Below are 26,848 nucleotides of genomic sequence, written 5' to 3' on the forward strand. Positions count from 1 at the left end.
CAATCACTAGTGCATCTAATACGCATTTCAAGTTGTTTAAGGGAGTAAGCAGATAGGCTGGGGTCCTGGATAGTAAAACCATCAAAACACCAGAAAAAACAGTGGGGGCAACCATGCAGTCAGATTCCACCTCCCTACACTCAATACCTGCTGCAGTTTGGAAGCCCACACTTAACTTTTATTCTACACAGTGAGGGGGTGTTCTTTTTCCATTGACACAGTGCTATAGTGAGGCTTGCCTTGTGTAGGGCACACTCATTTGTTGGTCACACATGTGCTGTTAGTTGCATTGTATGTTCGAAGTTATAATCACTGTTGTGGGCATTTGTCACAGACTACACACTGTTGTCAAGATGTTGGGGGATGTATTTTGCTAATATTGGAGTATGATGGATGTGTGGCGCATCACCCATCTTATGAGTGGGGGTCGCAGGGGTGATGGGCAACAGGTCCCCTATGAGTGGGGGTGGCAGGGGTGATGGGTAACAGGTCCCCTATGAGTGGGGGTGGCAGGGGTGATGGACAACAGGTCCCCTATGGCTGGAGGTGGCAGTGGTGATGGGCAACAGGTCCCCTATGAGTGGGGGTGGCAGGGTGATGGGCAACAGGTCCTCTATGAGTGGGGGTGGCAGGGGTGATGGGAAACAGGTCCCCTATGGCAGAGGGTGGAAGTAGTGATGGGCAACAGGTCCCCTATGGGTGGGGGTGGCAGTAGTGATGGGCAACAGGTCCCCTATGGATGGGGGTGGCAGGAGTGCTGGGCAACATAAGCCCTATGAGTGGGGGTGACAGTAGTAATGGGCAACAGGTCCCCTATGGCTGGGGGTGGCAGTAGTGATGGGCAACATAAGCCCTATAAATGGGGGTGGCAGTAATGATGGGCAACAGGTCCCCTATGGGTGGGGGTGGCAGTAGTGATGGGTAACATATGCTCTATGGCTGGGGGTTGCAGGGGTGAGGGGAAACATAAGCCCTATGGGTGGGGGTTGCAGTAGTGATGGGCAACAGGTCCCCTATGGCTGGGGGGGCAGTAGTGATGGGCAACAGGTTCCCTATGGCTGGGGGTGGCAGTAGTGATGGGCAACAGGTACCCTATGGATGGGGGTGGCAGGAGTGCTGGGTAACATAAGCCCTATGAGTGGGGGTGGCAGGGGTGATGGGCAACAGGTCCCCTATGAGTGAGAGTGGCAGGGGTGATGGGCAACCAGTCCCCTATGAGTGGGGTGACAGGGGTGATGGGCAACACATCCCCTATGGCTGGGGGTGGCAGGGGTGATGGGCAACACATTCCCCATGGGTGGGTATGGCAGTAGTGATGGGCAACAGGTCCCCTATGGATGGAGGTGGCAGGAGTGCTGGGCAACATAAGCCCTATGAGTGGGGGTGGCAGTAGTGATGGGCAACAGGTCCCCCATGGGTGGGGGTGGCAGTAGTGATGGGCAACATATGCCCTATGACTGGGGGTGGCAGGGGTGATGGGCAACGTAAGCCCTATGGGTGGGGGTGTTAGTGGTGCTGACCATGTCACCCCTATGGTGGCCTGTTGTTAGTGGCCAGGATGTGGATCCCCTGTGTGTGTACCATTTTGCAGGTACGTGTCGTTTGTTTGTGTGGTAGGTGTCTGACTTACCACCTGCGCCGTCGGCATCAGTTCCTGATCGGGGCATATATGTAGAGTACTGGTATGACCTGCGCGATGGGATTCATGTTGTGTTCATGTCGTACACGCTGCTTGTTGCTCCGTCTCGTACCCGCTGCAAGCTGGTCCGTCTCGTAGCCGTGGATTGAGTTGTGGCGCGAATCGTAGCTGATATGCTTGTTTTCCGGTTGCTGTGACGTGCCGTACGTGGCGACCCCTCCGGCGCGTAGGAAGTACGCATCGTACTTGTCAGGGCGGAAACTGCTATGGATACTGCTTCCGGGCGACTCGGTTTGGCGTTCGGAGTTACGGCTCAGACGGAGAAAGGAGCTTGAATCACAGCCTACGTGTCGGTCGTGTTTTTGGCAGTTATGCGCATCATACTTCATCTACAGGGCGGACCGGCTACGGGTACGTGCCGGTCACACGGTAAGGCTACGGACAGCTCTCGGAGAGCTGTCCGACCCAGGATCGGAATCGACCACTTTGTTGGTATTCCAGTTCTGGATTGTGGTGGATGTTGGTATTCTTTAAAGAGGCTTCTGTCAGGAGTGGCATAATAAAAGGTTATGCATAATGTTAGCCTCCACGTCTTTAATAAAATCCTGATTCTCATGTTAATTTGAGAATCGCCATTCTCCCACACCTCCCACCATGGGAAAGGAGTTCAGGACCGAAGTCCTGCCGTTTATGCGCAAGAGGAGATGAAGATCTGGTGCACGTCATTTGAATTTGCTCCAACTTAAAGGACATAAGAAGAATCCCACTTTCGACCAATAGTCAAGCAGAATGGCATAAGGACAAGCAGGCAGGCAGTAAAACAGCTAAGCTGCTGGTTCACAATATTCTTTGACATATTAGCTGTGAGACTCAAACATACATCGCGAGTGGACACCGGCTAAATAAAAAAGTAGCTGGGCTGGTCCGTAATCACTGCTTCTCCTTGCTAGCTCCCGCCACCACACCTCATTGACACACAACCATAATCGACTAGATGAAGACTGTAATCACAAAAAACACACATTTTAACAGTATATAAAACGATGGCCTCTAAAATTGGCACAGCACATTTTAGACCAGTTCCCCTTGACGGACAATGCATTTTAAAAATCTCGATGACAAAAATATAGATGAAAAAATACAGAATGCAAAAATATCGACTCCATACACTTAAACAAGTACAAAAATATTGAATCAAACATATTGAACTAAAAAATATAGCTATAAAAATATTGATTAAAAAATATAAATAAAACAAAATAATATATATAAAATATCTAAAAAAATTATATTATCTTTAACAAAATTAATTCAATGTATTATGCATTTTAACTAAATATAAACTAGAAACTTAATTTAAAAAAATATAAACACACAAACATAATAATTTATACATATACATATATTTACTTTGAAATAATGTATTAACTTTCTCTTTAATTAATTTTTAAACTTTAAAGTTATATGTTATGTAAATTATATAAGTTATATACAAATAAAATATATACATATATCAATACTTTAAAATACAAAAATTCTAAAATGAATCAAAACATTAAACTATTTAAAAAAAATTAAACTTACATTTTGCAATACAATAAATACAACATTAAAGAAAATGTTGGATAGCGGAATAATTACATTTACTAAGTGAATACAACAGTAGGTAAAGTGTTGGATAGCGGAGAGGTAAAAATTACTATTCCCACTCCAGAGAATGCAAAAGTAGGTTAAATGTTGGATAGTGGAAGAATTAAATGTATTATTCCAACTCCAGTGAGTGCAACAGTAGGGAAAATGTTGGATAGAGCAGGGGTAAAAAATACTATTCCCACTCCAGTAATTGCAAGATTAGGGAAAGTGCTGGATTGCAAAGGGGTAAAAATTACTATTCCCCACTCCAGTGAGTGCTACAGTAGGGAAAGTACTAGATAGCAGAGGGGTAAAAATTGCTACTCCCACTCCAAAGAGTGCAACAGTAGGGAAAGTGTTGGATAGCGGAGGGGTAAACATTACTATTCCCAGTTCAGTGAGTGCAACAGTAGGGAACGTATTGGATAGCGGAGGGGTAAAAATTACTGTTCCCACTCCAGAGAGAGCAACAGTAGGGAAAGTGCTGGAGAGCGGAGGGAAACAATTACTATTCTCACTCCAATGAGTGCAACAGTAGGGAAAGTGCTGGATAGCGGAGGGGTAAAAATTACAATTCCCACTCCAATGAGTGCAACAGTAGGGAAAGTGCTGGATAGCGGAGAGGTACAAATTACTATTCCCACTCCAGTGAGTGCAACAGTAGGGAAAGTTTTGGGTAGCAGAGAAACAAAAATTACTAATAATATTTAAACAATTCGAGTTAAAAATTAAATAATCTTAGAAATGAATAAGCACTATAGGATTAAACATATAAAAAGAGCACATAATATAATATTAATTACATACAACAAATAGGTACAAATATCATATAAAATAAATTAATAAATTAATTTGTAAACAATATGTATTAAAAAGGAGCAAATATTAACAAACAAACAAATGATTTAAAACATAAATGAATTTATTGTATTCCCTATCCTATAACACCACAGCAATAAAAGAAAGACTTGAACATTTTTATTTAAATGTATTTCCACAATTAACATAATTAAAAATGAATTTAAAAAATGTTATTTAAAAAAACAATAATACACATTCATTGAGTACACATTTTTTAACACTATAATATCCACAATATGCACCTAAAATTAATTACACAATTACCATAATTAATTAATTTATATTAACTAACAACTAATTAATAATTCATCAACAAAAAATCAATTACTTCCCACCATTTATACCTATAAACACCGCAACACACACACCTACATTTTTTACACAATTACCATCGTTAATTACTAATTAATTAATTACAATTAATTAACAACTAATTATTAAATAATTAACAACAAATTAATTTACACAGTTAACACTATACCATCTAAATATTAATGAATAAAATGTATTCAATAAATATAATATAATTCAATTACTTCCCACCTTATTCCCCTATAAACCCACAACCCGCTACGGAACTAAAAACGCAAAATTCAAATACAAAAAAAATAAGAACTACTAGAAATAATCAATAAATGTCTTATAATTAAATTACTTTCCACTCTATTCTCCTATAAACCCACAACCCACAACGGAAATAAAAACGCAAAATTCCCTCCCAAAAAATTATAATATTTACAAAAATGTTAACACATATAATAAACATACAAACAATTCTTATACAAAAAAATAGTTCAAACACATAAAATATATACTAAAATACATAACATTAATAAAAATCGATATTTTTAACAACTATATTTTTGCAAACGATATTAGACGCTTTGATATTTTTTAAATAGGTATCAGAATGTGTCTATCGATATTCCTGATTAACAATATTTGTGACACAATATTTTTGCAATTCAATATTTTTTACTCAATCTGCTGTCCCTGCACCAAACAAAATGCCTCTTTGGGTAGACCCATAGTCTCGGGCATTGGTTCAGTTTTGAAACCTCTATCGCAATTCTGTGACTGGTTCCTCAGGCCAATAGTTAAAACTTCTACCTCCTACATGAAGGACATAAAGGATGTACTCTGCCTACTCAGAGACACAGAAATCAGCCCCACTGAGGACTTTTCAACATTTCCAAAGATTATGAGAAAGAGTGGACAACATCTATATAACAAGAACAGGAAAGAATGTAACAAAGATGGGCACACCTTAACCAGGAGACAGAAGAAGATTAAGGAAATCAGAGCCAGGATGCTTCGTAGTAGAGTAGTTATAAATCTACTTACAAATATGAAAAAGTTTAGAAGAAGGAGAGAGACAATGAAATAGAAAGAACAAGTTGATAGAGTAGTTGATAAGGCCTTTGCTTTGAACAGGAATCTGTTCATTCTATTATAAATAGAATGAAGACTCTTAGCAAAATGGTGTTGTGCATGAGGAGAAAATACTTGAAAAAAAGATTAGTATATTGAAGTATCTTTTGTATAGTTTTTAGTGTAGAATTCATACATACTTCTAGTAAAGAGCCTTTCTTTAATGAAGAAAGCTATCTCCAAGATAATAGGTTAGTTCATGCTATTGATTACAGCTGACGATGCTATGAAAATGAAGAATATTTAACGAAAAAACAAGAGCAACCCTTATGTCTATGCGAACAGGGGTGTCAAGTGATTCGTGAAACAAGCCTTCACATGGAACTCATTCGAGAGAGAATTATAAATGTCAAAGATTTTTCTGTGTGGACTAAATCCAAGAAAAACAATATTAATTTCGGCATTTGGGAAAGCAATTATAGCACAGCCAATATTTAGCACACACCTACGGTTCAGCCAAACTAAGTTTTTATTCAACTACAATCATTTAGGCAAAAATTATTAAGAGTGCATTTTTAAAGAAAGAAGATAAGATAAGAGAACCCTGTGTGTGTAATCAAATCAGAACCAAAGAAAAATTGAAAAAGGTAAAGTAAAACGCCAGCATACGAGGTAAATTGTTGATACATGAAAGAGGCAGCAGTTTCTATTCAAAACAATCTCGGTACACTGCTGGTGAGGAGATGACATTCCCTTGCCTCCTGAGAGCCTTAGGACTAATATAGCCTTTTACATCAAATGCGTTTACAACATATGCGATTACAACGAGGTTGTTACAATGACCGTGTTATTACATCGCAGTACTATTACAACACAAGTCGTTACAACGACTTTCTCAAGTGAGCGTGCTGGACTTAGAAATCATATAATTTACTATTTCAACTCTAGTGTGTGCAACAGTTGGGAATGTGCTGGGATAGTAAATTATACTATTCCTTAGTTTAGAGCGCCCCCTAGAGCAAGTCGTAACAACTTGCGTTGTAATGGTACTGCGATATAACAACGCGGTGGTTGTAAAGACCGTGTTGTAATCGCATGCATTGTAATGCATGCAATGTGATTGCTGTTTCCCCTTAGGACTAAAGTGGACTTCCTCCCCCAAGCAGCAGTGCACTAGGAGGTTCACTTGCAGAGTGGTGGAGAAAGGGGGCATGGCCGCTGACCACTCCTTAGCAATCCAGCTGAGTGGGCCTTACTGGATGTATCAGGAGGGCTATTTGGCCCCCAAGGACCCTCAAGAGAGTAGAAGACTTCCTCCCCCAACAAATAGTGCACCAGGAGGCACGGTTGAAGAGTGGAGGAGAGAGGGGGCGTGGCCACCGAAAACCTCTTGGCAAATCCACTGTGTTGGACTTGCTGAAGGTAACAGAAGGAGTAGTTGGCGCCCAAGTACCCTAAATAGCCAAGGGGACTTCATCCCCCTACTAGTAGTGCACCAGGAGGTGCGCTTGCAGAGTGATTGAGAAACAGCTTCAGCATTCAGTTCCAGAAGCACAGATCTCTCAGCTAGGCAGACCTCATGGAAGCTCTTGGACACACAGCTTCATACCCAGCTGCCCTGTATAATAAGCAGAAAGTGACCTAAGCAGTTTCTTCTACACACATTTAGAGAGCATGGAGTGTGAAAAAGAGTTACTCTAGTACCCATTGGCTTCAGTGCATGTGTCATCTTGCCCCTAAATAGGCACTGACACACTCATTGAGGTCTCTAGAAAGATAATGAGATTTAGAAGAGAGGTATGACGGGAGTCAGCCTTTCATTTTGGCTTAGGACTGGCATTGAGAGCTCTGCCTCTCTAATGAAACTGCTAGAAAAAAAGAGATGTTTGAAATGTTGCCAGATGCATTAACCTCTCCTCTCTGAGTCCATATAAGTCACTGTAAAGGTACACTGCAAAAAGGCCATAGATAGTGAAATAAGTGCTTGAAACTGAAAGCCTACTCTGTCAAGTTTGAATGACTGACTACTATGATTTCTCGGGTATGTCTCTACTTGTACATGAAGTCTGACATGTGTGCTACAGCTGATGACCCTAACTTATAAACTATGCAGTCTATCATTCCCCTGGACAAATATTTCAGAGCTACTTCACCTTTCAGTCCCGGAAGCACAGATCTGTTTGCTAGGTAAACCTCATGGAAGCACTTGAGCACACATCTTCATACCCAGCTGCCCTGTATAATAAGCAGAAAGTGAACCATGCCGAGTCTTCTACACACATTTAGAGAGCATGCGGTGTGAAACAGAGGTAGTCTAGTGAGTGGCTGTATGAGTGCATAAGTGGATAAATCAGGGGCTGTATTTGTGAGTGAGCTGGTGTATGAGTGGCTGTGTGGGTGACTAAGTGGGTGTGTGTGTAGACCTATGAATCAGTGAGTGGGTGTGTACGTACTGGTATGGTTGTGTCACTGTCAATGGTTTTTAAAATGGTAGTGTGGAAGTTGGAGTGGATGAATGAAAGGTTATATTGGGGTGTGTGTGGGTGTGTGAGAAATTATGTGTGTGATGTCATCAGTGATGTCATTTGAGATGTCATCAGTGATATCATTGACCATGAGTGATGTAATATGTGAGGTCGTAAGCAGTGCATTGCGGGGGCACGAGTTATAGTTAGCTCAGCTAACTATGAAAGCTTAATTTCTCTGGTTTTGTATGAGATATATATATATATATATATATTGTACGATATATATATATATTGTTTGGTAATGTCCACCCCAAGTGGGAATGATATGCCCTTTCATGGGTCCCTTGCTCTCTGCAACACTGAATTTAAGCTAGCCTAGCTGATGAGTGTTGATGCTCTGAAACCGGTCTCAGGATGCCTTCTTTCGTGTCCAGGGAGGACCTGGCTTGGCAATTCTGGCTGGGCTATTCCCATGAGGAGCAGGGTCAAGGTTAATTTGCATATGGCTGGGTCCAAACAGAAAGGTTATGGCTGAGCAGAAGAATAATGGATTTATTCCCAGACTCACTGGGTGGGAATGCTTGAAACTATTTCAGCATTCCATCTATCTAGTGTTTGGCAATGTTCACCCCTAGTGGTAAGGGTATGCCCAGACGTGGGCTTGTTGCTCGCTGCATCATCATATTCAAACTAGCCTGGCTGATGAGTGGTGATGCCCTGAAACTGGTCCCAGGATGCTTGATTTAAGAAAGGGGTGACTGTGCTTTCCTCCCATCTGATCACCAGGCATGCTCGTGCCTCCACCATATTTTGGGCCTTACTGGTGGTGTGGCAGGGCCCATAAACCTCATGGACAGTTTGGACCCTGATGTACTGAGTGTCCTGCTGCATCCTGGAACTTTACTCACCTGCTCCTTGCCCTTCAGACTTCCCCTACATGATCTAACACCTTAAGCCTGTGCTCGCTTCTTGCATTTCTGATGCAGACACATCTGGTCTACTTGTGCCCCCGGCTTTGTTAGTGAGTGCAGGGGTGAGGTGAGACCAGTGCTTGAGGCTGAGAGTTTGATGTGCATCCGCCTAGGTACAAAGCTGGTGCTTTGTGTTGTTTAATGCTGGTATCCTCTTCTGATCCTGTGCCCAATCCTCCCTGCTGCATCATCGGGAAGGCAGATGGTTGAGAGGCAAAACTTCAGTTTGAGGCACATCGCACTCCTCGTGGCTCTGCCCCTAGACCTGAGGCTGTGATCTTGTGGGCTCTTTCATCCCTGGCGCCTGCCTGCACAGTTGATATTAAGGATTTGCTCCTTGCCAAAGAATCTAGCCTGTTCTCCATTTAGCCTAGAAACGAATCCTTGGCTTGGGTGCTAGAATGGATAACAATAATTGGAAAGTGCAAAAACATGATGGCAGGCTACAAGAGTCAGAGCAACAACTTTCACAGGTGGAGGGCACTGTTACCTCTCATGAAGGTACCCTGCTCAAAAAGGAACGTGTGCTAAAGGCGATTGTGGCCAAGAACGAAGACTTGGAGGCTACTTTGGCCCACAATAATTTATGTATCATAAGCACGCCAAAAGCCCCTAACATTACAAATTGGAGGACTATATGGAGAGACTCTTGGTCTCCCTCTTTAGTGCAGACTCCTTCTCCAGCCTCCTCATTGTCGCTAATCCAAACTTCTCTTTGACAGCTAGAACCCCGCTAGGGGTCGCAGCGTGACCCATCACTGCCTGTTTTTTACATTTTAGGGACCTAGAAACCAGCTTGCACGTGGCTTGCAATAAATACTTCTTATCTTTTGAGGGCAACTCCATTTCAATATTTCCAGATTTTACCACTGTGTTCCTGGAGAGACGCTGCAAGTTTCTCCTGATTAAATATAGTCTTCAGCATGCTGGCACATTATGTCTTCAGCCTCGGAATACCTACATAAGCTACCTGTCTGACCTTCCAGTGAGGCTCACACTCCTGCCTCATCTCATGTGGCCTTGCCATAATCTGCGCTGGACTGATCTGGGTGAGACTGCTCATTGGTTTGTGAAAAAGACCTTCTAGTCCCCTGTTGTCCTACCTTTCATACAGTCCTGATGGTCTCATTCTCTGTGTTGCATTTAATTAACATGATGTTCTTCAGTTGTAGAACTGGTTATATTAGTCATTAGCCAGGGGTTAAGGTTCTGTTTCTCCCAACTCCCTCGCTTGGACGAGGCTGTCTCTGCTGTCGTTTTGAACGAGCCCCACAGGTTACCCCTTGGATGTCTGCTATAAGTTGTTCGCACAACTGTACTATGCATATTATGGAAGAGGTGTCGCGCAGTGGCCATGGTGCCTGACTCCGGACCATGGGGTTCATGGTTTGATCGCCGGTGGCAGGTCAGCCCAGCACCATGTGACTCTGGTAAACAGCTCACTTAATCTTCCCGATGGCCCCCAGCACCAGGACACCTCTCCGGAGGTAGCTGTGCGCTTTACAAATGCTGGTATTTCATTTCATATTATGTGGATCTTGTTTTGTCATGGGACAGGCATGTTCCGGGTAGGTAGGAGGGACTGACATCCTGACGAATGTGGGATATCACATGTCCCACGTAGCTAATGCAGTGTTGCATCTCAACATCTTCGGGACATGATGAGTGACCAGGATCTCCTGGACATATGCTGTGTTCTTCATCCCCTGGCCTCTAACGGTACCCTCCATTTGGGAGTCCTTGGTAGGTGCTCCAGGCTTGATTTTTGGATGAGCTCATGCGCTGGCATCCTGAGAATGGGGGGTTGGTCACCTAGCACGTACCCTTTCAGATCACTCCACCGTGCTACTTACCTTGCCCGTTCCTGAGACCACACAACTTGGCTTCAACTGGTGCCTCTCTCCATTTATACTGCTTGATCACCAATGTGCTGAGGAAATGAGTCAGGAAATTACTGGCTTTTTTGCTCTTAATGTGGACAATGTACCGCAAGTTAGTTAGTATATGATCTGGGAGGCTTTTAAGGTGACTGTCAGGGGCTAGGTTTGGCTAAAAGTAGTGGAATCCTATGCTCTCTTCAAGATCATCCTTCTTGATTATAGCAGGATTTGTCCCAGCTAGAGGTGCTAAAAACTGGTGGTATGTAACCCCTCTTAGGTTAGAACTACATTGACAGAGCACCAGGACGCAATTAATAGAGAGTGCAGTTTTCGCAGCAAATATGCCACTGCTCAAGTTTACGGGGAGGGCAAGTGTCTAGGGAACACACTGGCCACTGTGATCAACCTTTTTGGGGTGGCTAATAATGTGGTCAGTATTCGGGGAGTGCAGGGTCAACTGCACACGGATACAGCATATTTTCTACAGCCATTCGCTGATTTCTACAGCTCCCTCTATACTTACCAAAGTAACGCTCCCATTGATGTATTTTCTTTTTTAAATGACATAGCTCTAGGGTGGCTCAGTGATGCTGAACGTATGTTTCTAGAGCAAGATTTTAAGCTGGATGAAATCCGGAAGTTGATTCGGCAGTTGCATTCAGGTGAGGCTCATGCCCGATGGGAGCCCGAATGAGCTCTAGGAATCTTTCTTCGATCTCCTGGCTCCCCATCTGCTTTCTGTTTTTCAAGAAGTGGGACAGATGGGTTGCCTTCCTGCATCAATGAGGGAAGCCCTTATTATTACACTTCTCAAAACTGGTAAAGCATTGCAGCGCTGTGAATCATATAGGCCACTCTAATGCGACATCAAAATTCTAGCTAAGCTTCTGGCTAATAGACTGAATGTTCTTATGACCCATTTAGTGTGTCCCAACAAGTCCAGGATTATTCTGGAAAGATTTGCATCCCATAACCTGGGCACACTGTTTGCAGTTGTGCAAGAACTTATTCCGGAACTAGCTGCAGTAGCTGCCTTCTTAGATGCCACAAAAGCTTTTGAGTCCCTTGAGTGGGATTACTTGATGGCTATACCGAATAGGATGGGGTTTACCCATATATTTTGGTCTTGGATGCAACTGCTTTAAACTGCCCCCTTGGCCAGAGTCTGTATTAACAGTGCTGTTTCCTCCCCCTTTCTCATCATCAGGGGCACTTGGCAGGGAAGCCCAATTTCGCCTCTCCTGTTTGCCCTGGAGGTTGAACCCCTAGCTGCCAAACTGCGACAACAGCACAGTGACTTCAGATTAGCCTCAGTCCTGTACTACAGGATTTCATTGCCTTTAGTGGGCTACCCGGTATACATATCAATTGAGAGAAATCTTTTCTTTTCTGCTCACACCTAATATGCTGCCTTTCCTCCTTGCTGCTACAATGGTGCTCTAAGGAACTCAAATATTTGGGGATATGGATCTTCCGTGCTGGAGAGACTTCTACTTTTAAATTATCGTGTGGCGCTAAGTACCATCACTGCTCAGGTCACACAATGGATCTTCCTTCCACAGTCACTTGATCTGGCATATAGCCTTAATGAAAATGGTAATCCTTCCTAATTTATTAAACTTGTTCTTGATGATCCCTGTCCATGTGCCTGACACTTTCTTCCACATGCTTAAAACGCTGTTGATGTGGCTTGCCTTGGCGGTGGGGGGGGGGGGTAAGCCTGCATTCAATGGGATATTCTTACTCTAACCTGTCAAAAGGGAGGCTTTCAGGCTCCTGATATGGAGCTTTACTATTTATGTGCTAAGGCTCACTATGCTATTCATCAGTTCAGGGTCATCCCCTTTCTTGCTCATTTGGCTATTGAGCAAGTTTATATGGATGCCATTCCTCCACCTGAGATCCTTGTGCTCCTGGCACAGGCTATATTATAAGGTTTGTAATCACTGTCTGGTAACTGTTCCTAAAGTTAAGATCCATAACCAATTTGGTTATGTTGGCGGAAGAAATGGAGGAAAAGAAGGAGGTCTCTATATGTGGTTCCCAATTGATGACGGTGGGGGAATTTCTCCTTTAGGAATTAGTGCCTTCACACACCCTTGCGAGTGTCATGCTTCATCATCGGGCATTGCTCCTCATGGGGGTGGCGCTGCTGTCCCCCACGGGCCCTGCAACACCCCAATTGGACACACCCACATAGCTGAGTATAAAACCAGCCCCTTCCCTGACCACAATCACTTGCAAAACTCCAGGAGAGAAGGGACACATACCCCAGCTGACAGGAGAGGCAAAGGACACAACATCACTAGCCACACCACACACAGCACCACCACCACCTCCACACCAGCACAACTAACCCCCCTGCACAACACACACCATACACAGCACAACCACAACCACCACTCACACTCCTGCACCCACAATCACTTTGCACACCACACACCATGGCCACACAGAAAATGCCCAAATTCACTGAGCGTGAGTTGAAGGTCATGGTAGATGAGATAGTCAGAGTGGAACCACAGCTTTTTGGTACCCTGCTCCAACAGACACCATTAGCCACAAGGACACAAATGTGGGCTAGGATAGTCCAAAGGGTCAATGCAGTAGGGACCACCCCAAGATCAAAAAAGGAGATAATGATGCGTTGGCATGATCTGAAGAGGGTGGTCAAGGAGAGAAGAAGCAAGAATCGTGAGCTGGCTCAGAGGACTGGCAGTAGCCCTCCCATTCCCCCAAAAACATTAACACAATGGGAGGAGAAGGTGCTTGCCATACTGCATCCAGAGAGTCTCACAGGAGTAGCCGAGGGGTGTGGAGGCTGGTAATTACAAACAAATGACTACCGCCACTCTGCAATGTACTGCCTTGCACAACTACGAAGCTATACCACCTAGGACACATACCATCCATCTGCACCACATACTCACAAAAACATGGCTCACAGATCCAACATTCATCCACTCCCATTCACCCCAAACATAGCTAACAACATAACCATGGGGGCATGTGCACAGGCAGACAGCACTCACACCAGGCCCCCAGGCCCACACCTGAGCAGGATGGAGCCCTCCCCCACCCCACCCAGGAGCAGTTGGAAGCCATTGCAGTACACCAAACAAACTTACAGGTAGGTAGCCATCTTCACAATGAGGGTGTCTGGGGGTGGGGGGCCTGCACCACTACTCCCACCATGACCCCTGTCCCACAGCCTAACAAGATGGATCCCTCCCACCACTCCACCCAGAAGCATTTGTCAGCCATTACACAACCCTCATCAAACTTACAGGTAGGTAGCCATCTTCCCTGGGAGGGTGTTTGGGGATGGGAGGCCTGTACCACCACTCCCAACATTCCCTCTGTCCCACACCTGAGCAGGATGTAGCCCTCCCCCATCCGACCCAGGAGCAGTCGGAAGCCATTGCAGTACATCAAACAAACTTACAGGTAGTTAGCCATCTTCACAGTGAGGGTGCCTGGGGATGGGGGCCTGCACCACTACTCCCACCATGTCCCCTGTCCCACAGCCTAGCTAGATGGATCCCTCCCACCACCCCACCCAGAAGCATGTGTCAGCCATTACACAACCCTCATCAAACTTACAGGTAGGTAGCCATCTTCCCTGGGAGGGTGTTTGGTGGTGGGAGGCCTGCTCTACTACTCCCAACATTCCCTCTGTCCCATACCTCAGCAGGATGGAGCCCTCCCCCACCCCACCCAGGAGCAATTGGAAGCCATTGCAGTACACCAAACTTACAGGTAGGTAGCCAGTACGTGCACCCACCCATTTTTCACAAATGAAATGGTGCCATATGACAACACCAGCCCTCTCATTGCACAAAGAGGCATACCTCCCCCATTGCCAAGCACAGTGTGTACACGGGTAAGCTAAGGAAACTGTCACAACCACCAAAGTGTGACACAACAAGTAGAAGAAAGTCAGGGCACAATCATGCACAGCAGCTAGTTACATGTGCATCACCATAGGGCAAGTGCAACAAGGACCATTCGAAAAATATGAAAGCATGTGTGGTGGCACAAATCAAGATATGCACATGACAGGACAAAGGGATGCAGGAGATGACAATGGCCAGTCCATGGCCAGATGTGATGTCTGCTAGGTCTGACAAATAAACTATGATTCCTCAATTAAACACATGTTGTGCCAGGCCCTAGATGGCAACAAGTCCATGTAAACCTCAAATGTGCACGGTTTGCATGGTATTCCTTGACACCTCACACCATGGACAAGTAATGCTTGTACCACTGCATCATGTCAGGAATCACAGTACTGCACATAGTCAACAATGTGGTGATATGTCAATTGTGCAGTGTACAAAAAGTGAATGACACACAGCTAACACAAAGCTTGCCAGGTGCACTGCAATGACATTTCACATCTGACCCACAGGTGACCATGAACTCACTGCTGAGGACAACACCAGCAACCTGCAGAGCCCTCGAGGCCGGCCCATTTGGTGTGCCAGGGAGCAACAGGTCTCAAGATGCCATCGTCCCCCCACCACATCTGTGGTAACAACAAACTCCACAGCAGACCCCTGCTGTCACGGCCTGTGTGGCCACCACCACCACCACCAGTTCTGCCTGCAAACACCCTCCCTGTCCTAGAGGATGCCCAGCACACACCACCGATGGAGGAGGGCAGGGAGAGGATGCGGGTGCCCACAGTGGTGAGGCAACACGTCCGTGGCAGCAGGGCAGGTAGGAGGGGCAGGGTGACCCAGGGACACCAGGAGGCTGGGACCAAACTCCCTAGAGCACATCACCAGAGTCCTGGGTGCATACGAACAGGCCCAGGGACGAACGGGCCAGTCGGACGATCTGTTGCACAAGCTCATCCAGCTGATGAGGTCCATCGACACCCGCATGGGACAAATCGTGGACCTCTTGGGCCAGCAAGTGGTGGTACTGAGGGACAGGCATGCGCCACAGACAACACCTCCACCTCCCTCTGGTGGGCTGCACAATGACAGAATGACAGTTCACCATACTCCCCTGCGCCCACAGAGAGGGGTGAGTCCTTAGACCCCACTGGCCCTGCAGCAGGGCCGCCCCTGTCAAACGATGAAGGGGCCACCCCAAGTCGACCCTGGGAGTATCAGGAGGCCAAGCACCTGCCAGACACCAGTCACGGAGCCAGCCATGATGTCAACCCTCTCCACCACTGCACTGACTCTTTGGACTGTCCTTCCCCACACTGCCTTGTGAATGGCATCTGTCTGTTGGACTGGGTCACCACAGAAATGTGGTGACTACTCGACTATCTCATCTACCACGACTGTCAACTCACTGCTCCACCCCACCCCCAATGGAAATGTACACCCCCCTCACATCTCACCATAGTAAATAAAATATCCTCACACACATGTTGTTGTGTCTGCTCCATCTTTATTGCAGGGTGTACAGTCTTCAACATGATCACAATGTACCAGGAGCATGAGCTGTATGTAGGCAACGAGAAGTCGAAGGCACCTAGGAACACAACAGAACAACTGTCACTGATCTGGGGGTGGCATCACAGACATCACACAAGCCCTAACACCAGGATAACCCAACATGCACATGTCACAATGGCCACCAAGTGTCAACATACACGTCCTGTTGATGTTCCCAAATGACACGTCCTAGAAACATTTCCAACCACCACTGAGTCTACAACTGGCTGATGCTACAATTCTCAAATGCCCCTTCACGACAACAGCAATATCATCAGACAATTGGTATGTTGCACATTGACACCCACCGTCAAGTGAAGTAGCGGGTGATGAGCTGTTCACGTAGGTCAACACCTTCCTCCTCTCCACTGTCCTCATCACTGGACACGGCTTGGTTTGCAGGCTGGGGCCTTGGGTCCTCACCATCATCCAGGAGCAGGGGAATCTCCTTGCGATGGCTAGGTTGTGGAGCATGCAGCATGCTACAACAATCTGACACACCTTCCCGGGCGAGTATGCCAGTGCACCTCCGGTCTTGTCCAGGCACCGTAAACGTGACTTCAGCAGGCCAAAAGTACGCTCCACCACACAACGTGTCCTCCCATGGGCCTCATTGTAGCGGACTTCAGCCGGGGACCTGGGATTCCGCATTGGGCTCACCCACAATCCATGTACGCTCGGGAAGAAGATTAGCCATCAGCTGGGTCAGTATGCTGTTCCGCAGGATGTAGGAGTCATGGGCCGAGCCTGGGAATTTGGTACACACCTGCGAGATGGTCATATCTGCCAGGCACACCACCTGCACATTGATGGAGTGGTAAGGCTTGCAATTGCGGTAAATGTGCTCACTTGCCTGTGGTGGCACAAGACCGACATGGGTGCAATCAATGGCCCCAACAACATTGGGGACGTGTCCAAGGGGATAGAAGTCTCCCTTCACAGCTGGCAATTCAGCACCCCTGTGGAAATGAATGTATCTGTCCTGTATAGCATCATGGCGGACAGTAGATCACGCAGCACCATGCTGAACATCGGTTGTGACATCCCACCAGCGCTGGCCACAGTCTCCTGGAACGATCCAGTTGCAAACAAATGCGTGGCTGCCATCACCTTATAAGTAGGGGTGAAAGCTGTTGGATATGTCCTGCGTGGCTGCAGGTGGGGCTCCAACAGATCACAAAGGGTTTTCAGGGTGGCTCAGTCCAGGCGGCATTTCCGTATAATCACAACATCCTCCATGTCCTCCAGCACTGTCAAGTGATGAGTCAAATTTGGCCTCCTCTTATTGGAGATGATAGTGGACACATGTCAGTGTAATACATCATGAGATGTGCACAGCATATCACGTTCTGGATTACACAACGACAACAATGGCTGGCATCTATAGTGACTAACATACCAGCTTACATGGAGCGACACCTTCAGCTATACAAAGGGCACACTTGTCAACTTACACAAGACACATACATCAAACACCACCTTGGGCAATGTGAATGCACATAGGGATATGGCCACAGTACACATGTGCACGCCTGGGAGTCTAGCATCCAGCATATGTGTAACTAATCAAAACCACTGTCTCATACCTAGCTGCTGTACCGGTCACACCTTAGAGCGTCATTACAAGCTGGCACACATCCACCACGCAATGACCACAGTTGGCGCTGGAATGACGTATGTGTTCATGAGCAGACATGAGAGGCAATGCTAAATAGATCATCATTCATCGAGATGAGCATTGCTGTGATTGTCACTGGACCTCAACACATTGACATGTGTACACATTGTACAGTCCAGGACTACACTGTCCTGCCTACACCAACATCAAATCCTTAAGTGATATGTGGGTGGGTAGGGGCAAATCCACGTTACACACACACAAATATGGCACGTGTAGCCATCAGTGGAGTAAATTGAACATTGGCATCGTGTGCACAATGATGTGCCATTAAATATGTTGGCACTGTGCACTGGTGATGTTTGACAGATGGTCATCGCCATTGTATGGCACTCATATAACAGTATCTACCGCCTGGCCCTGGTGATGTGTCACCAGCACCCCCATTCACACAAGTGCGGTAGTCATAGGCATGGAGACATGTGGAAAAGGCGGTTGGCATGCTCTGCCACCAAAATCGCGGTGCCTCATGTCAATGCATGGCACCCATATCGCGGTAGCTACCACCTGGCCCCGGCGGTTTGCCACCAGCACCCCATTCACACAAGTGCGGTAGTCATAGGCATGGAGACATGCCCATATGGCGGTTGGCATGCTCTGCCACCCAAATTGCGGTGCCTCATGTCAATGCATGGCACACATATTGCGGTAGCTACTGCCTGGCACCGGCGGGGTGTCACCAGCACCCCCATTCACACAAGTGCGGTAGTCATACGCATGGAGACATGTGAAAATGGCAGTTGGCATGCTCCACCACCCAAATCAGGGTGCCTCATGTCAATGCATGGCACACATATTGTGGTAGCTACCGCCTGGCACCGGCGGGGTGTCACCAGCACCCCAATTCACATAAGTGCGTAGTCATAGGCATGGAGACATGTGGAAATGGCAGTTGGCATGCTCCGCCACCGAAATCGCGGTGCCTCGTGACCATGGATGGCACCCATATCGCGGTAGCAACTACCTGGCCCCGGCGGTGTGTCACCAGCACCCCCATTCACACAAATGCGGTAGACATAGGCATGGAGACATGTGGAAATGGAGGTTGGCATGCTCCGCCACCCAAATCGCGGTGCCTCGAGTCAATGCATGGCACCCATATCGCGGGAGCTACCGCCTGGCACTGGCGGTGTGTCACCAGCACCCCCATTCACACAAGTGTGGTAGTGAAAGGCATAGAGACATGTGGATATGGCAGTTGGCATGCTCCACCACTAAAATCGTGGTAGCGCACACCGGGCCCCTGTGGTGTTTCACCACAATGGAGCTCGCCCTAGAGCCAATGCGAAGCTCGATAGTGGTGGCATGATGCATTTTTGAAGATCGCGGTAGGCGTGCTCCGCCACCGCGTAGGTGGACATTGGCTGGATTTGAAAGATGCACCAGCGCGTTAGCGCACCCCGGGCCCCAGCATTGTATCACCGCCATGGAGCATGCCCTTACAGCCAATGGGAGCCATGATTGTGGTGACATGATACAATTTTGAAGATGGCGGTAGGAGTGCTCCGCCACCGCAGAGGCGGACATTGGCTGGATTTGAAAGATGCACCATTGCGGTAGCGCACCCCGGGCCCCAGCGTTGGGTCACCGCCATGGAGAATGCCCTTACAGCCAATGGGAGCCATGATTGTGGTGACATGATGCAATTTTGAAGATCGCGGTAGGCGTGCCCTGCCACCGCAGAGGGGGTCATTGGATGCATTTGAAAGAACAGACCTGGACCACCAATTGCTGCAGCTTGGCACCTTTGAAATGACCCCAGGGGGCTATATATGTGGGAGTGAGCCTCACATTGCCACTGTTCACAGAGCCTGCTGCCTGAGACCCCTCACCTGCTGCTGCCTTTAGGGACTGCTGCCTGAGACCCCTCACCTGCTGCTGCCTCCAGGGACTGCTGCCTGAGACCTCTCACCTGCTGCTGCCTCCAAGGACTGCTGCCTGGGATCCCTCACCTGCTGCTGCCTCCAGGGACTGCTGCCAGAGACCCCTCACCTGTTGCTGCCTCCAGAAACTGCTGCCTGAGACCCATCGCCACCAAAATCCCCTGCTGTTGTCTCACGTCCCCAGTGATTGCAAGGACAGAGAAGATCCGTGCCAGTCCCGTCATGAGCGAGGAGCTGGAGGTCCTAGTGGACGAGGTTCTCACACAATACCCAAGGCTATATGGTGCCCCAAATGTTGTGGTAAGTCTTCAACAGTGGTGGGATAGGACAGGGGGGCCACACATGTAGTTGGACTGATGCAGTATGTGCCTGGGAGTGTGGGGTAGTGTCATGCACTGCCTGACATGCTGTCTCCAGTGGGAGGGTTTGTGTACCCAATGCCACAGCTTTCCCTCCCTGCACATGTATGTATGAGTGACCTGTGTTGTGTTGTCAGCCATACAGTGATACAGAAGGTTGTTCATGCTGAAGTCAGGAAAGTGATTGCTTGGCTGGATGGCTGTGTGTGCCCCTGTAGTCCATGTCAGTGTGAGCCCAGCTGGCCTGCACAGTCCCCGCCTACAAAGACAAGGACAACTCACTGAACTTACAGAGTATGACATCAGTCTTGTCACATTGCACTCCAGCTATGGTTCATCTCAGCACTGTGGTTTGCACACAACTGCCCTTGTGACTGTCATTTTGTATTTGTGATATCAAGTCCATCCATGTGACCACAATGACACATTCAAATATTCACAGGACAGGGACATTGATGGCTGTGCCGTCTTGGACACAGTATGTTCACCCTCAAACACAGGTTGACATGTGATGTATGTGTTGCTGAAGCCAACAAAGGACTGGAGATGTGGGCAGGCTATATGGGTGTTTCAGTGTTGGCATCCTGCATGTGTGTGAGATGTTATCTTATGTTATGGCGATTTATAAAGCGCGCAATTACCAAGAAGGTGTCCTGGCGCTGACCCACTCCTCCCATGACCGGTCAGGCAGAGGAAATTAGTTCACGAACAGCCAAGTCTTCAGCGACTTTCCAAAGCACAGCAGGTTTTCATTACGTCGCAGGTGGAGAGGCAGCTTATTCCATAACTTGGCAGCGCCAAAGGAAAAACTGCGCCCGCCCCAGCGGGCCTTTTTTATCCAGGGGACAGTGATCAGTTTAGCATCAGATGATCGAAGCCGACGCAGAGGGGAATACCATTGAAATAGTTTTTTTTTTAATCTGAGCCTTCCTCATGTAAGGCTTTAAAAACCAGGCACAGTGCTTTGAACTGGACCCTGTTTGTAACTGGAAGCCAGTGCAGATCTTGAATAGCCTTGGAAATAGAAGCAAATTTGGGGGTGCCTGTCAGAAGTCTAGCAGCAGCATTTTGCAGCAACGATATGGGTGTTTCAGTGCTGGCATCCTGCATGTGTGTGAGATGTGCAGGGTCTGTGATCCCCCTCACACCTGCATGCTTTAACATCAGCTTTTCCCATGCAGGGGTCCCATGTGGGCTGTACTATAGTCTCTGATTGACCTATCGTTGGATATGTGATGATTTTGTATCTTGCTGATATACTGATAGATGTCGGTGCATGACATTGTGTCCCTGATCATTTCTCCCTCTTGTCTCCCATGCCTGCAGCTCAAGGTACACCAGCGTAAGGCCGTATGGAGGGCCATTGCAGCGAAGGTGCGAGCCCTGGGGGTCTCAAACCGACGGCGCACCCACTGCCACAAGAGATGGGCTGACATCAGCCGGCATCAGCCGGCTGGCAAAGAATGTGGTGGAGATGACCCTGGGGCTGCTTCCTCGCACTGGGTGTCTGGCACGGCACAGTATGACACCATTAATGGGGCGAATCTTGGCAGTGACACAGCCTAAGATGGATGCACGTTTGAAGGAGCATCAGCTGCAAGCCAGGGGTGAGCATTTGGGGAGTCTGACTTTGGCAGGGAGTGGCTGCATGTGCACAGAGCCTGTGCCAGCGCTGGCCTCTGTGATGTTGGTAGTGTGATGCTGTGGCATGTAAGTGGCTGCTGGCCTGGGTGCCTGTGGCATGCATTTGCACTACCTGTACTTGCAAAGGTGATTCGGATGCTGTGCCTTCACATTACATTCTGAGTTGTGCTCTTCAGGTTTCTTCTGTATTGGTGTAGTCTTGGGAATCCCATGGGAGGGAACAGCAGTGTGCCCAATCTGACTGTGTGTACATCAATGCGTCAATTGCATGCACCCATATTAGGGAGGGCTAGACATCTTACAGCAATGTGCAGCATTCTATTGTGCCCAAGGTAAGACATGGTGGGTGGCATGGGCTAATGTCCATTGTGGACTGTCATGTTGTAGTCTGGGTCTGTGTTGTCCCCTCCTGTTCCATCCAGTTCTGTCATTGGCAACAAGTAGTGTGCACCCATCATGTCCCTAGGTGTGCTCAGAACTAGTTGTGTATCTGTTTGAACAGAGCCACAAGCAGGGTGTTGTGCTGTGTGGTCATCATAAGGCTCACGCATGCCTGAGTTTCCAGTTTCCACGCACTGCTTGAGTCTATATAGTGAGTTGGCACAATGTGATTGCACAGGGTGGTGTGCAATATGTAGATTTGCTCAACTTTTGTCATGCATTGCTTGCATATGTTTGTTCTGTTTTTGCCACTGACCTGACCCTACATCTGTCTCTCCCATGCAGCATCACCTGTGGTTACGGAGGGACAGGAGACGGACACCAGTGGGGGTGAAACTAGCACCACAGCTGCCTAGGAGCCCAGTGACACAGATGTCAGTGGCCACATCCGACAATAGTGACCACGGTCCACATACATCAAAGTCACAATACAGCACACAGAGCACACATCAGCAGCAACCCAAGTGGTCCCGGGCGCAGACACCATCCCCACAGAAGACTACAGGCACCCCAGAGCGCAGGGAGAAAAGCCTGTCAGGCAATACCAGTGGACAATTAGCAAAGCAGCAGACCTCAGGCACACATGCCTCTGTGGCATCCCCATCCAAGGACTCTCCTGCCCCTAAAGCATTGCGCAAAGATAATCATGCAGTGTCTGTGCCCACCAAGGAGGTGGTGCATGCCAAGGGTACACCTAGGAAGGGCTCAAAGGCAGTATCACCAACCACCTCGACTCCCACTCCAAGCCCAGTGAAGCAGGGTCTGGAGGGCACTGTAGGGGTAACACCTAGTAAACAGGGAGAGAGGGGGCAGAGGCGAAGCAAGGCAAAGCATTCCACTGAGTCCAGCACATCACCAGAGGGGCTGCCAGCGCCTACACCTGTTGCAGCAGTGATGGTGAGTGTGCCTGTTGTAAGCACACCACTTCTCATTGATCCACAGTAAGTCACGCCATTTAGGATCCCCAAGAACTGGAAGCGCACCCCTCCACAATCTCCTAGCCACACCGTGACTCCCGTCTGCATGACTCCACTTCCACGTGCCACTACACCACCTTGCCCAAACAGCCCTCCAGCTTGCCAAGCCACTGATAGCTCTACCTCAGCAGTTCCGCTCTCTCCCCCGTCAAGTGCCCCGACAGTCCCCGTGACACAGCCAGCTCCCAGTCCGCCTGACAGCCAAGCCTGAGTGGCTGTCAGTGGCGGGCGCACTTTGATGGTGGTGCGTGTCGCACCACGGCGGTTGGAAATTGGCCTATGTTTGACCATGCTAATATGTCAGGCGTGATGTCCGATGCTGGCGGGCGGAAAAGGCATTTTTCCGCACCGCCCTACATCCTACTGGATCCCTAGGTCTCCTTTCTATATCACACTGCACAAAATGCTCTCTTGCACTCTTGGAGGAAAGCTTAGGAGTGTTGGGGGCTGGAATTGGGAGCGGCCCTCTCTGGTGAGCAATGATACTGCTGCTCCCAGATGGTTTGATATCTGCCAGTAGGAGGCACTGAATTAATAATTACAAATTCCTACAGAGGGCGCATTATACTCCTGTCACGTTACATATGTTTGGTCTTAGGTCATGCACCAGCTGTGCGTGGTGTGGCTCGGACAAAGCTAACTTTCTAAACTTGGCATGGGCTTGTGGACCAGTACACTTTTATTAGATGGAGGTACAAGATGTTCTCTCTCACATGACAGAGGATAAGGTCATGATGACACTTCTTATGGCCATACTGTGGTATGATAAAGATCTGCCTTCGACTTCTTGGAAATACGTTGCCTTGGCCCTGCTGCTTGCCAAGAGATGTATTGTTTGCTGCTGTGGTCGTAGCAGGCTGACACGCAAGTTTAAGAACTGGCTCAATGATCTTGTCTACGGTAATGCACAACTGTCTTGGTATGCAGAACTTCTACCTCTCTCGTCACACCTTCGAGACATGTGTCAGTGTCTGCATGTCTACTTGCAGCTCCATCCTGTGGCCCAAAGCCCATGATGTCGGTATTTTTTTGTTGGGACACAAGCCTGCGCCTGTACTCTCCTGTCCCTGCTGACGTGTTCATGATATTCCTGGTGGGGTCCTTTATTCTGGTTCTGTTCTCGATATCTGTCACTCTTCTATGTTCATGCCACATTGTGATCGTTATGCTGCTTCAACATTGTTAGCTATGGAGCTTAGGGATTTGGCTATAATGTTCTACTGTAGCTGGAGTTGTGCACTATGGGGCAGATTTATGAGGCCCGTTGCGCCATCGGAACGTCACTTTTTGTGACGTTCCGTGGCGCAGAAGCCTGCGTGATATTTATCAGGCAGCACTGAGCCACTTTTTTTGGCTTAATGCTGCCTCATAAATATCAGTCCCTTTAACGCAGTGTTCTGCGTTAAAGGGGCGTGCAATGGGTGTTGCTGGGGGCGTTCCCAGCAACATCCATGGCCTTTTGACACTGCCCCAAATTTACGAGAAATCGTAAATCTGAGGCAGCGCCAAAAGTTTCCGCCTCCCCAGGGGAGGCGCAAGGGTGGCGCAACGGGGAGAAATATCTTCATTTCTCCTCGTTTTTCCTTTTTCTATGTGTGCTGCATTCTGCAGCACCCATACAAAGAGGAAAAACCTCTTGTGATTATTTTTGTACAGAAAGGTTTCCCTTCCTGTACAAAAATATTCATCTCCGCAACGCAGGCACCCTTGCACCATGGTGCAGAGGTGCCTGCGTTGGCGCAGGCAGCCCATTGTGCGCCGGCGCAGGGGAAAAGGACAGGAATGCGCCGCATTTTATAGATACGGCACATCCCTGCCCTTTTCTTTTGCCGTAGGGAAGCGCAGCAGGAAGGCCTGCTGCGCTTCCCTACGGCAAAACCACATAAATCTGCCCCTATGTATCAATGTTTTTGCGCTATGTCATGGTCGCCATTGTTATGGTTTTGTACTGTTAACAGAAAACGAATAAATATAATTTAAAAAACTAAAATGCACTGCAAAGTGAGTTTTATTGTGATATTTAAGATACAAACTTCCATTTTTTGCAGTATTACATGGACATGTTAGATTGTTTGGATATTATTAAGTTCAATATATAATCGGAAAATACTTGTATTGTTCGTTTCATCACATAGGTTAAGATATATACATCTGAGTTTCAAGCAGATTGTCAAAATTAATGAATTAATGTCAAGGAAGTCCCTTAGAACCGGTTAACAATACACCCTCGCCTGAAAGGATGGTTTTAAAAAATCACCGGTAAATAACAACTATAGCGCAGCCCATCAGTCATTGCGTTTGTGGATCGAAGGCTAAAATGCAAGTAATAACAGTTTTTAATGAGTGTGAGCAACACAACTGCTCGCTGGATGCTTGACAATGAAATATTATGACAAGACAAAATGATGCAGTGAGACAGGGCGAAAAATGTAATGTTGCTCATTCTAAGTTCTCTACCATTAACCAGGAATCCTAAGAGACATTTCCTATACATCAGAGACAAAATGATGGATTTTATAAATGATTACTTACTGAAAAATTGTGTCAGAATACTTGAACAGCTTCTCTTTAAACCTTGACTGAACCAAAGACAAATAGCGAAAATACGCAAATTAAAGCTACTTAAAAAGCCTGCGGTCGTAAACAATTAGATAGTAGCATTTAGGACATGAAATATGATTACTGCACAAGAAAAAAATTGATTCCTCTGGCAAAGTAAAACGATGTTGAAAAAAAGCAATCCCAAATACCTATATAAAGAGGTGGTCACATTGATATATGTATGGCTAGTTTTCAACATTTAGAGACACAAACCACATAGTCTTAGAGGAATTGGAAACTACAGTAGTAGTAACGACTCGACTATCAGTAAATAAAATGTGTTAAAAACCTTGAAATTCAGTCTATCTTCACGATAGCGTAGACAAGTATATTTGAAACCTTCATCATATGCAAAAAAACTTGCAGTGAATTTAAAATCTCTGTGTGGTAGATGTATTTTGCAATAACCACGTCATTTTGCTTGTCTACACTCCTTAAGCCACAACCACCTGCCCAATTTACAAAGGAAAATTCAGTCATAAACATAAGCTTAGGCCAAATTTACAATTGTTTTTTATACTCCGGCCAGGAAGCCACAGCAGGATTCCCAACAGGCGTAAATGCATTTTCAAATAAGTAATGCTCACCCTTGACCGTGACATGAGTGGGCATTCCGAGGTGCAGATTGCCTTGGATATTTTGAAACGCCCATAAATATAGTTTGTTGTTGGCAGTTACAAGCTGCTTTAACCCCTTTCTGTGCCAAGGACCTAACAGTCACATCCTCCTCACATGTCTATGAAACCCCTCTGCTGTTTACAGCAGTGGGATTTCCTATATTTTTTTTTGGGAGGTGTTATTTAGTTTTCCCTGCCTTGGGAGCATGGGAAGAGTTTACCATATCATTTGTAATGGGAGACCTGGGGGGATGCTGGGTGGAAGTAAGTGTGTGTGGCTCCCTGCAGATTCCAGAACTTTCCATAACAGAAATCTGAGGAAAATGTGTTTCTTCATAGTCAATTCTTGATGTTTGCATGCGATTCTGGG

Source organism: Triturus cristatus, chromosome 6 (assembly GCF_964204655.1).
Source record: "Triturus cristatus chromosome 6, aTriCri1.1, whole genome shotgun sequence".
Taxonomy (NCBI): Eukaryota; Metazoa; Chordata; class Amphibia; order Caudata; family Salamandridae; genus Triturus; species Triturus cristatus.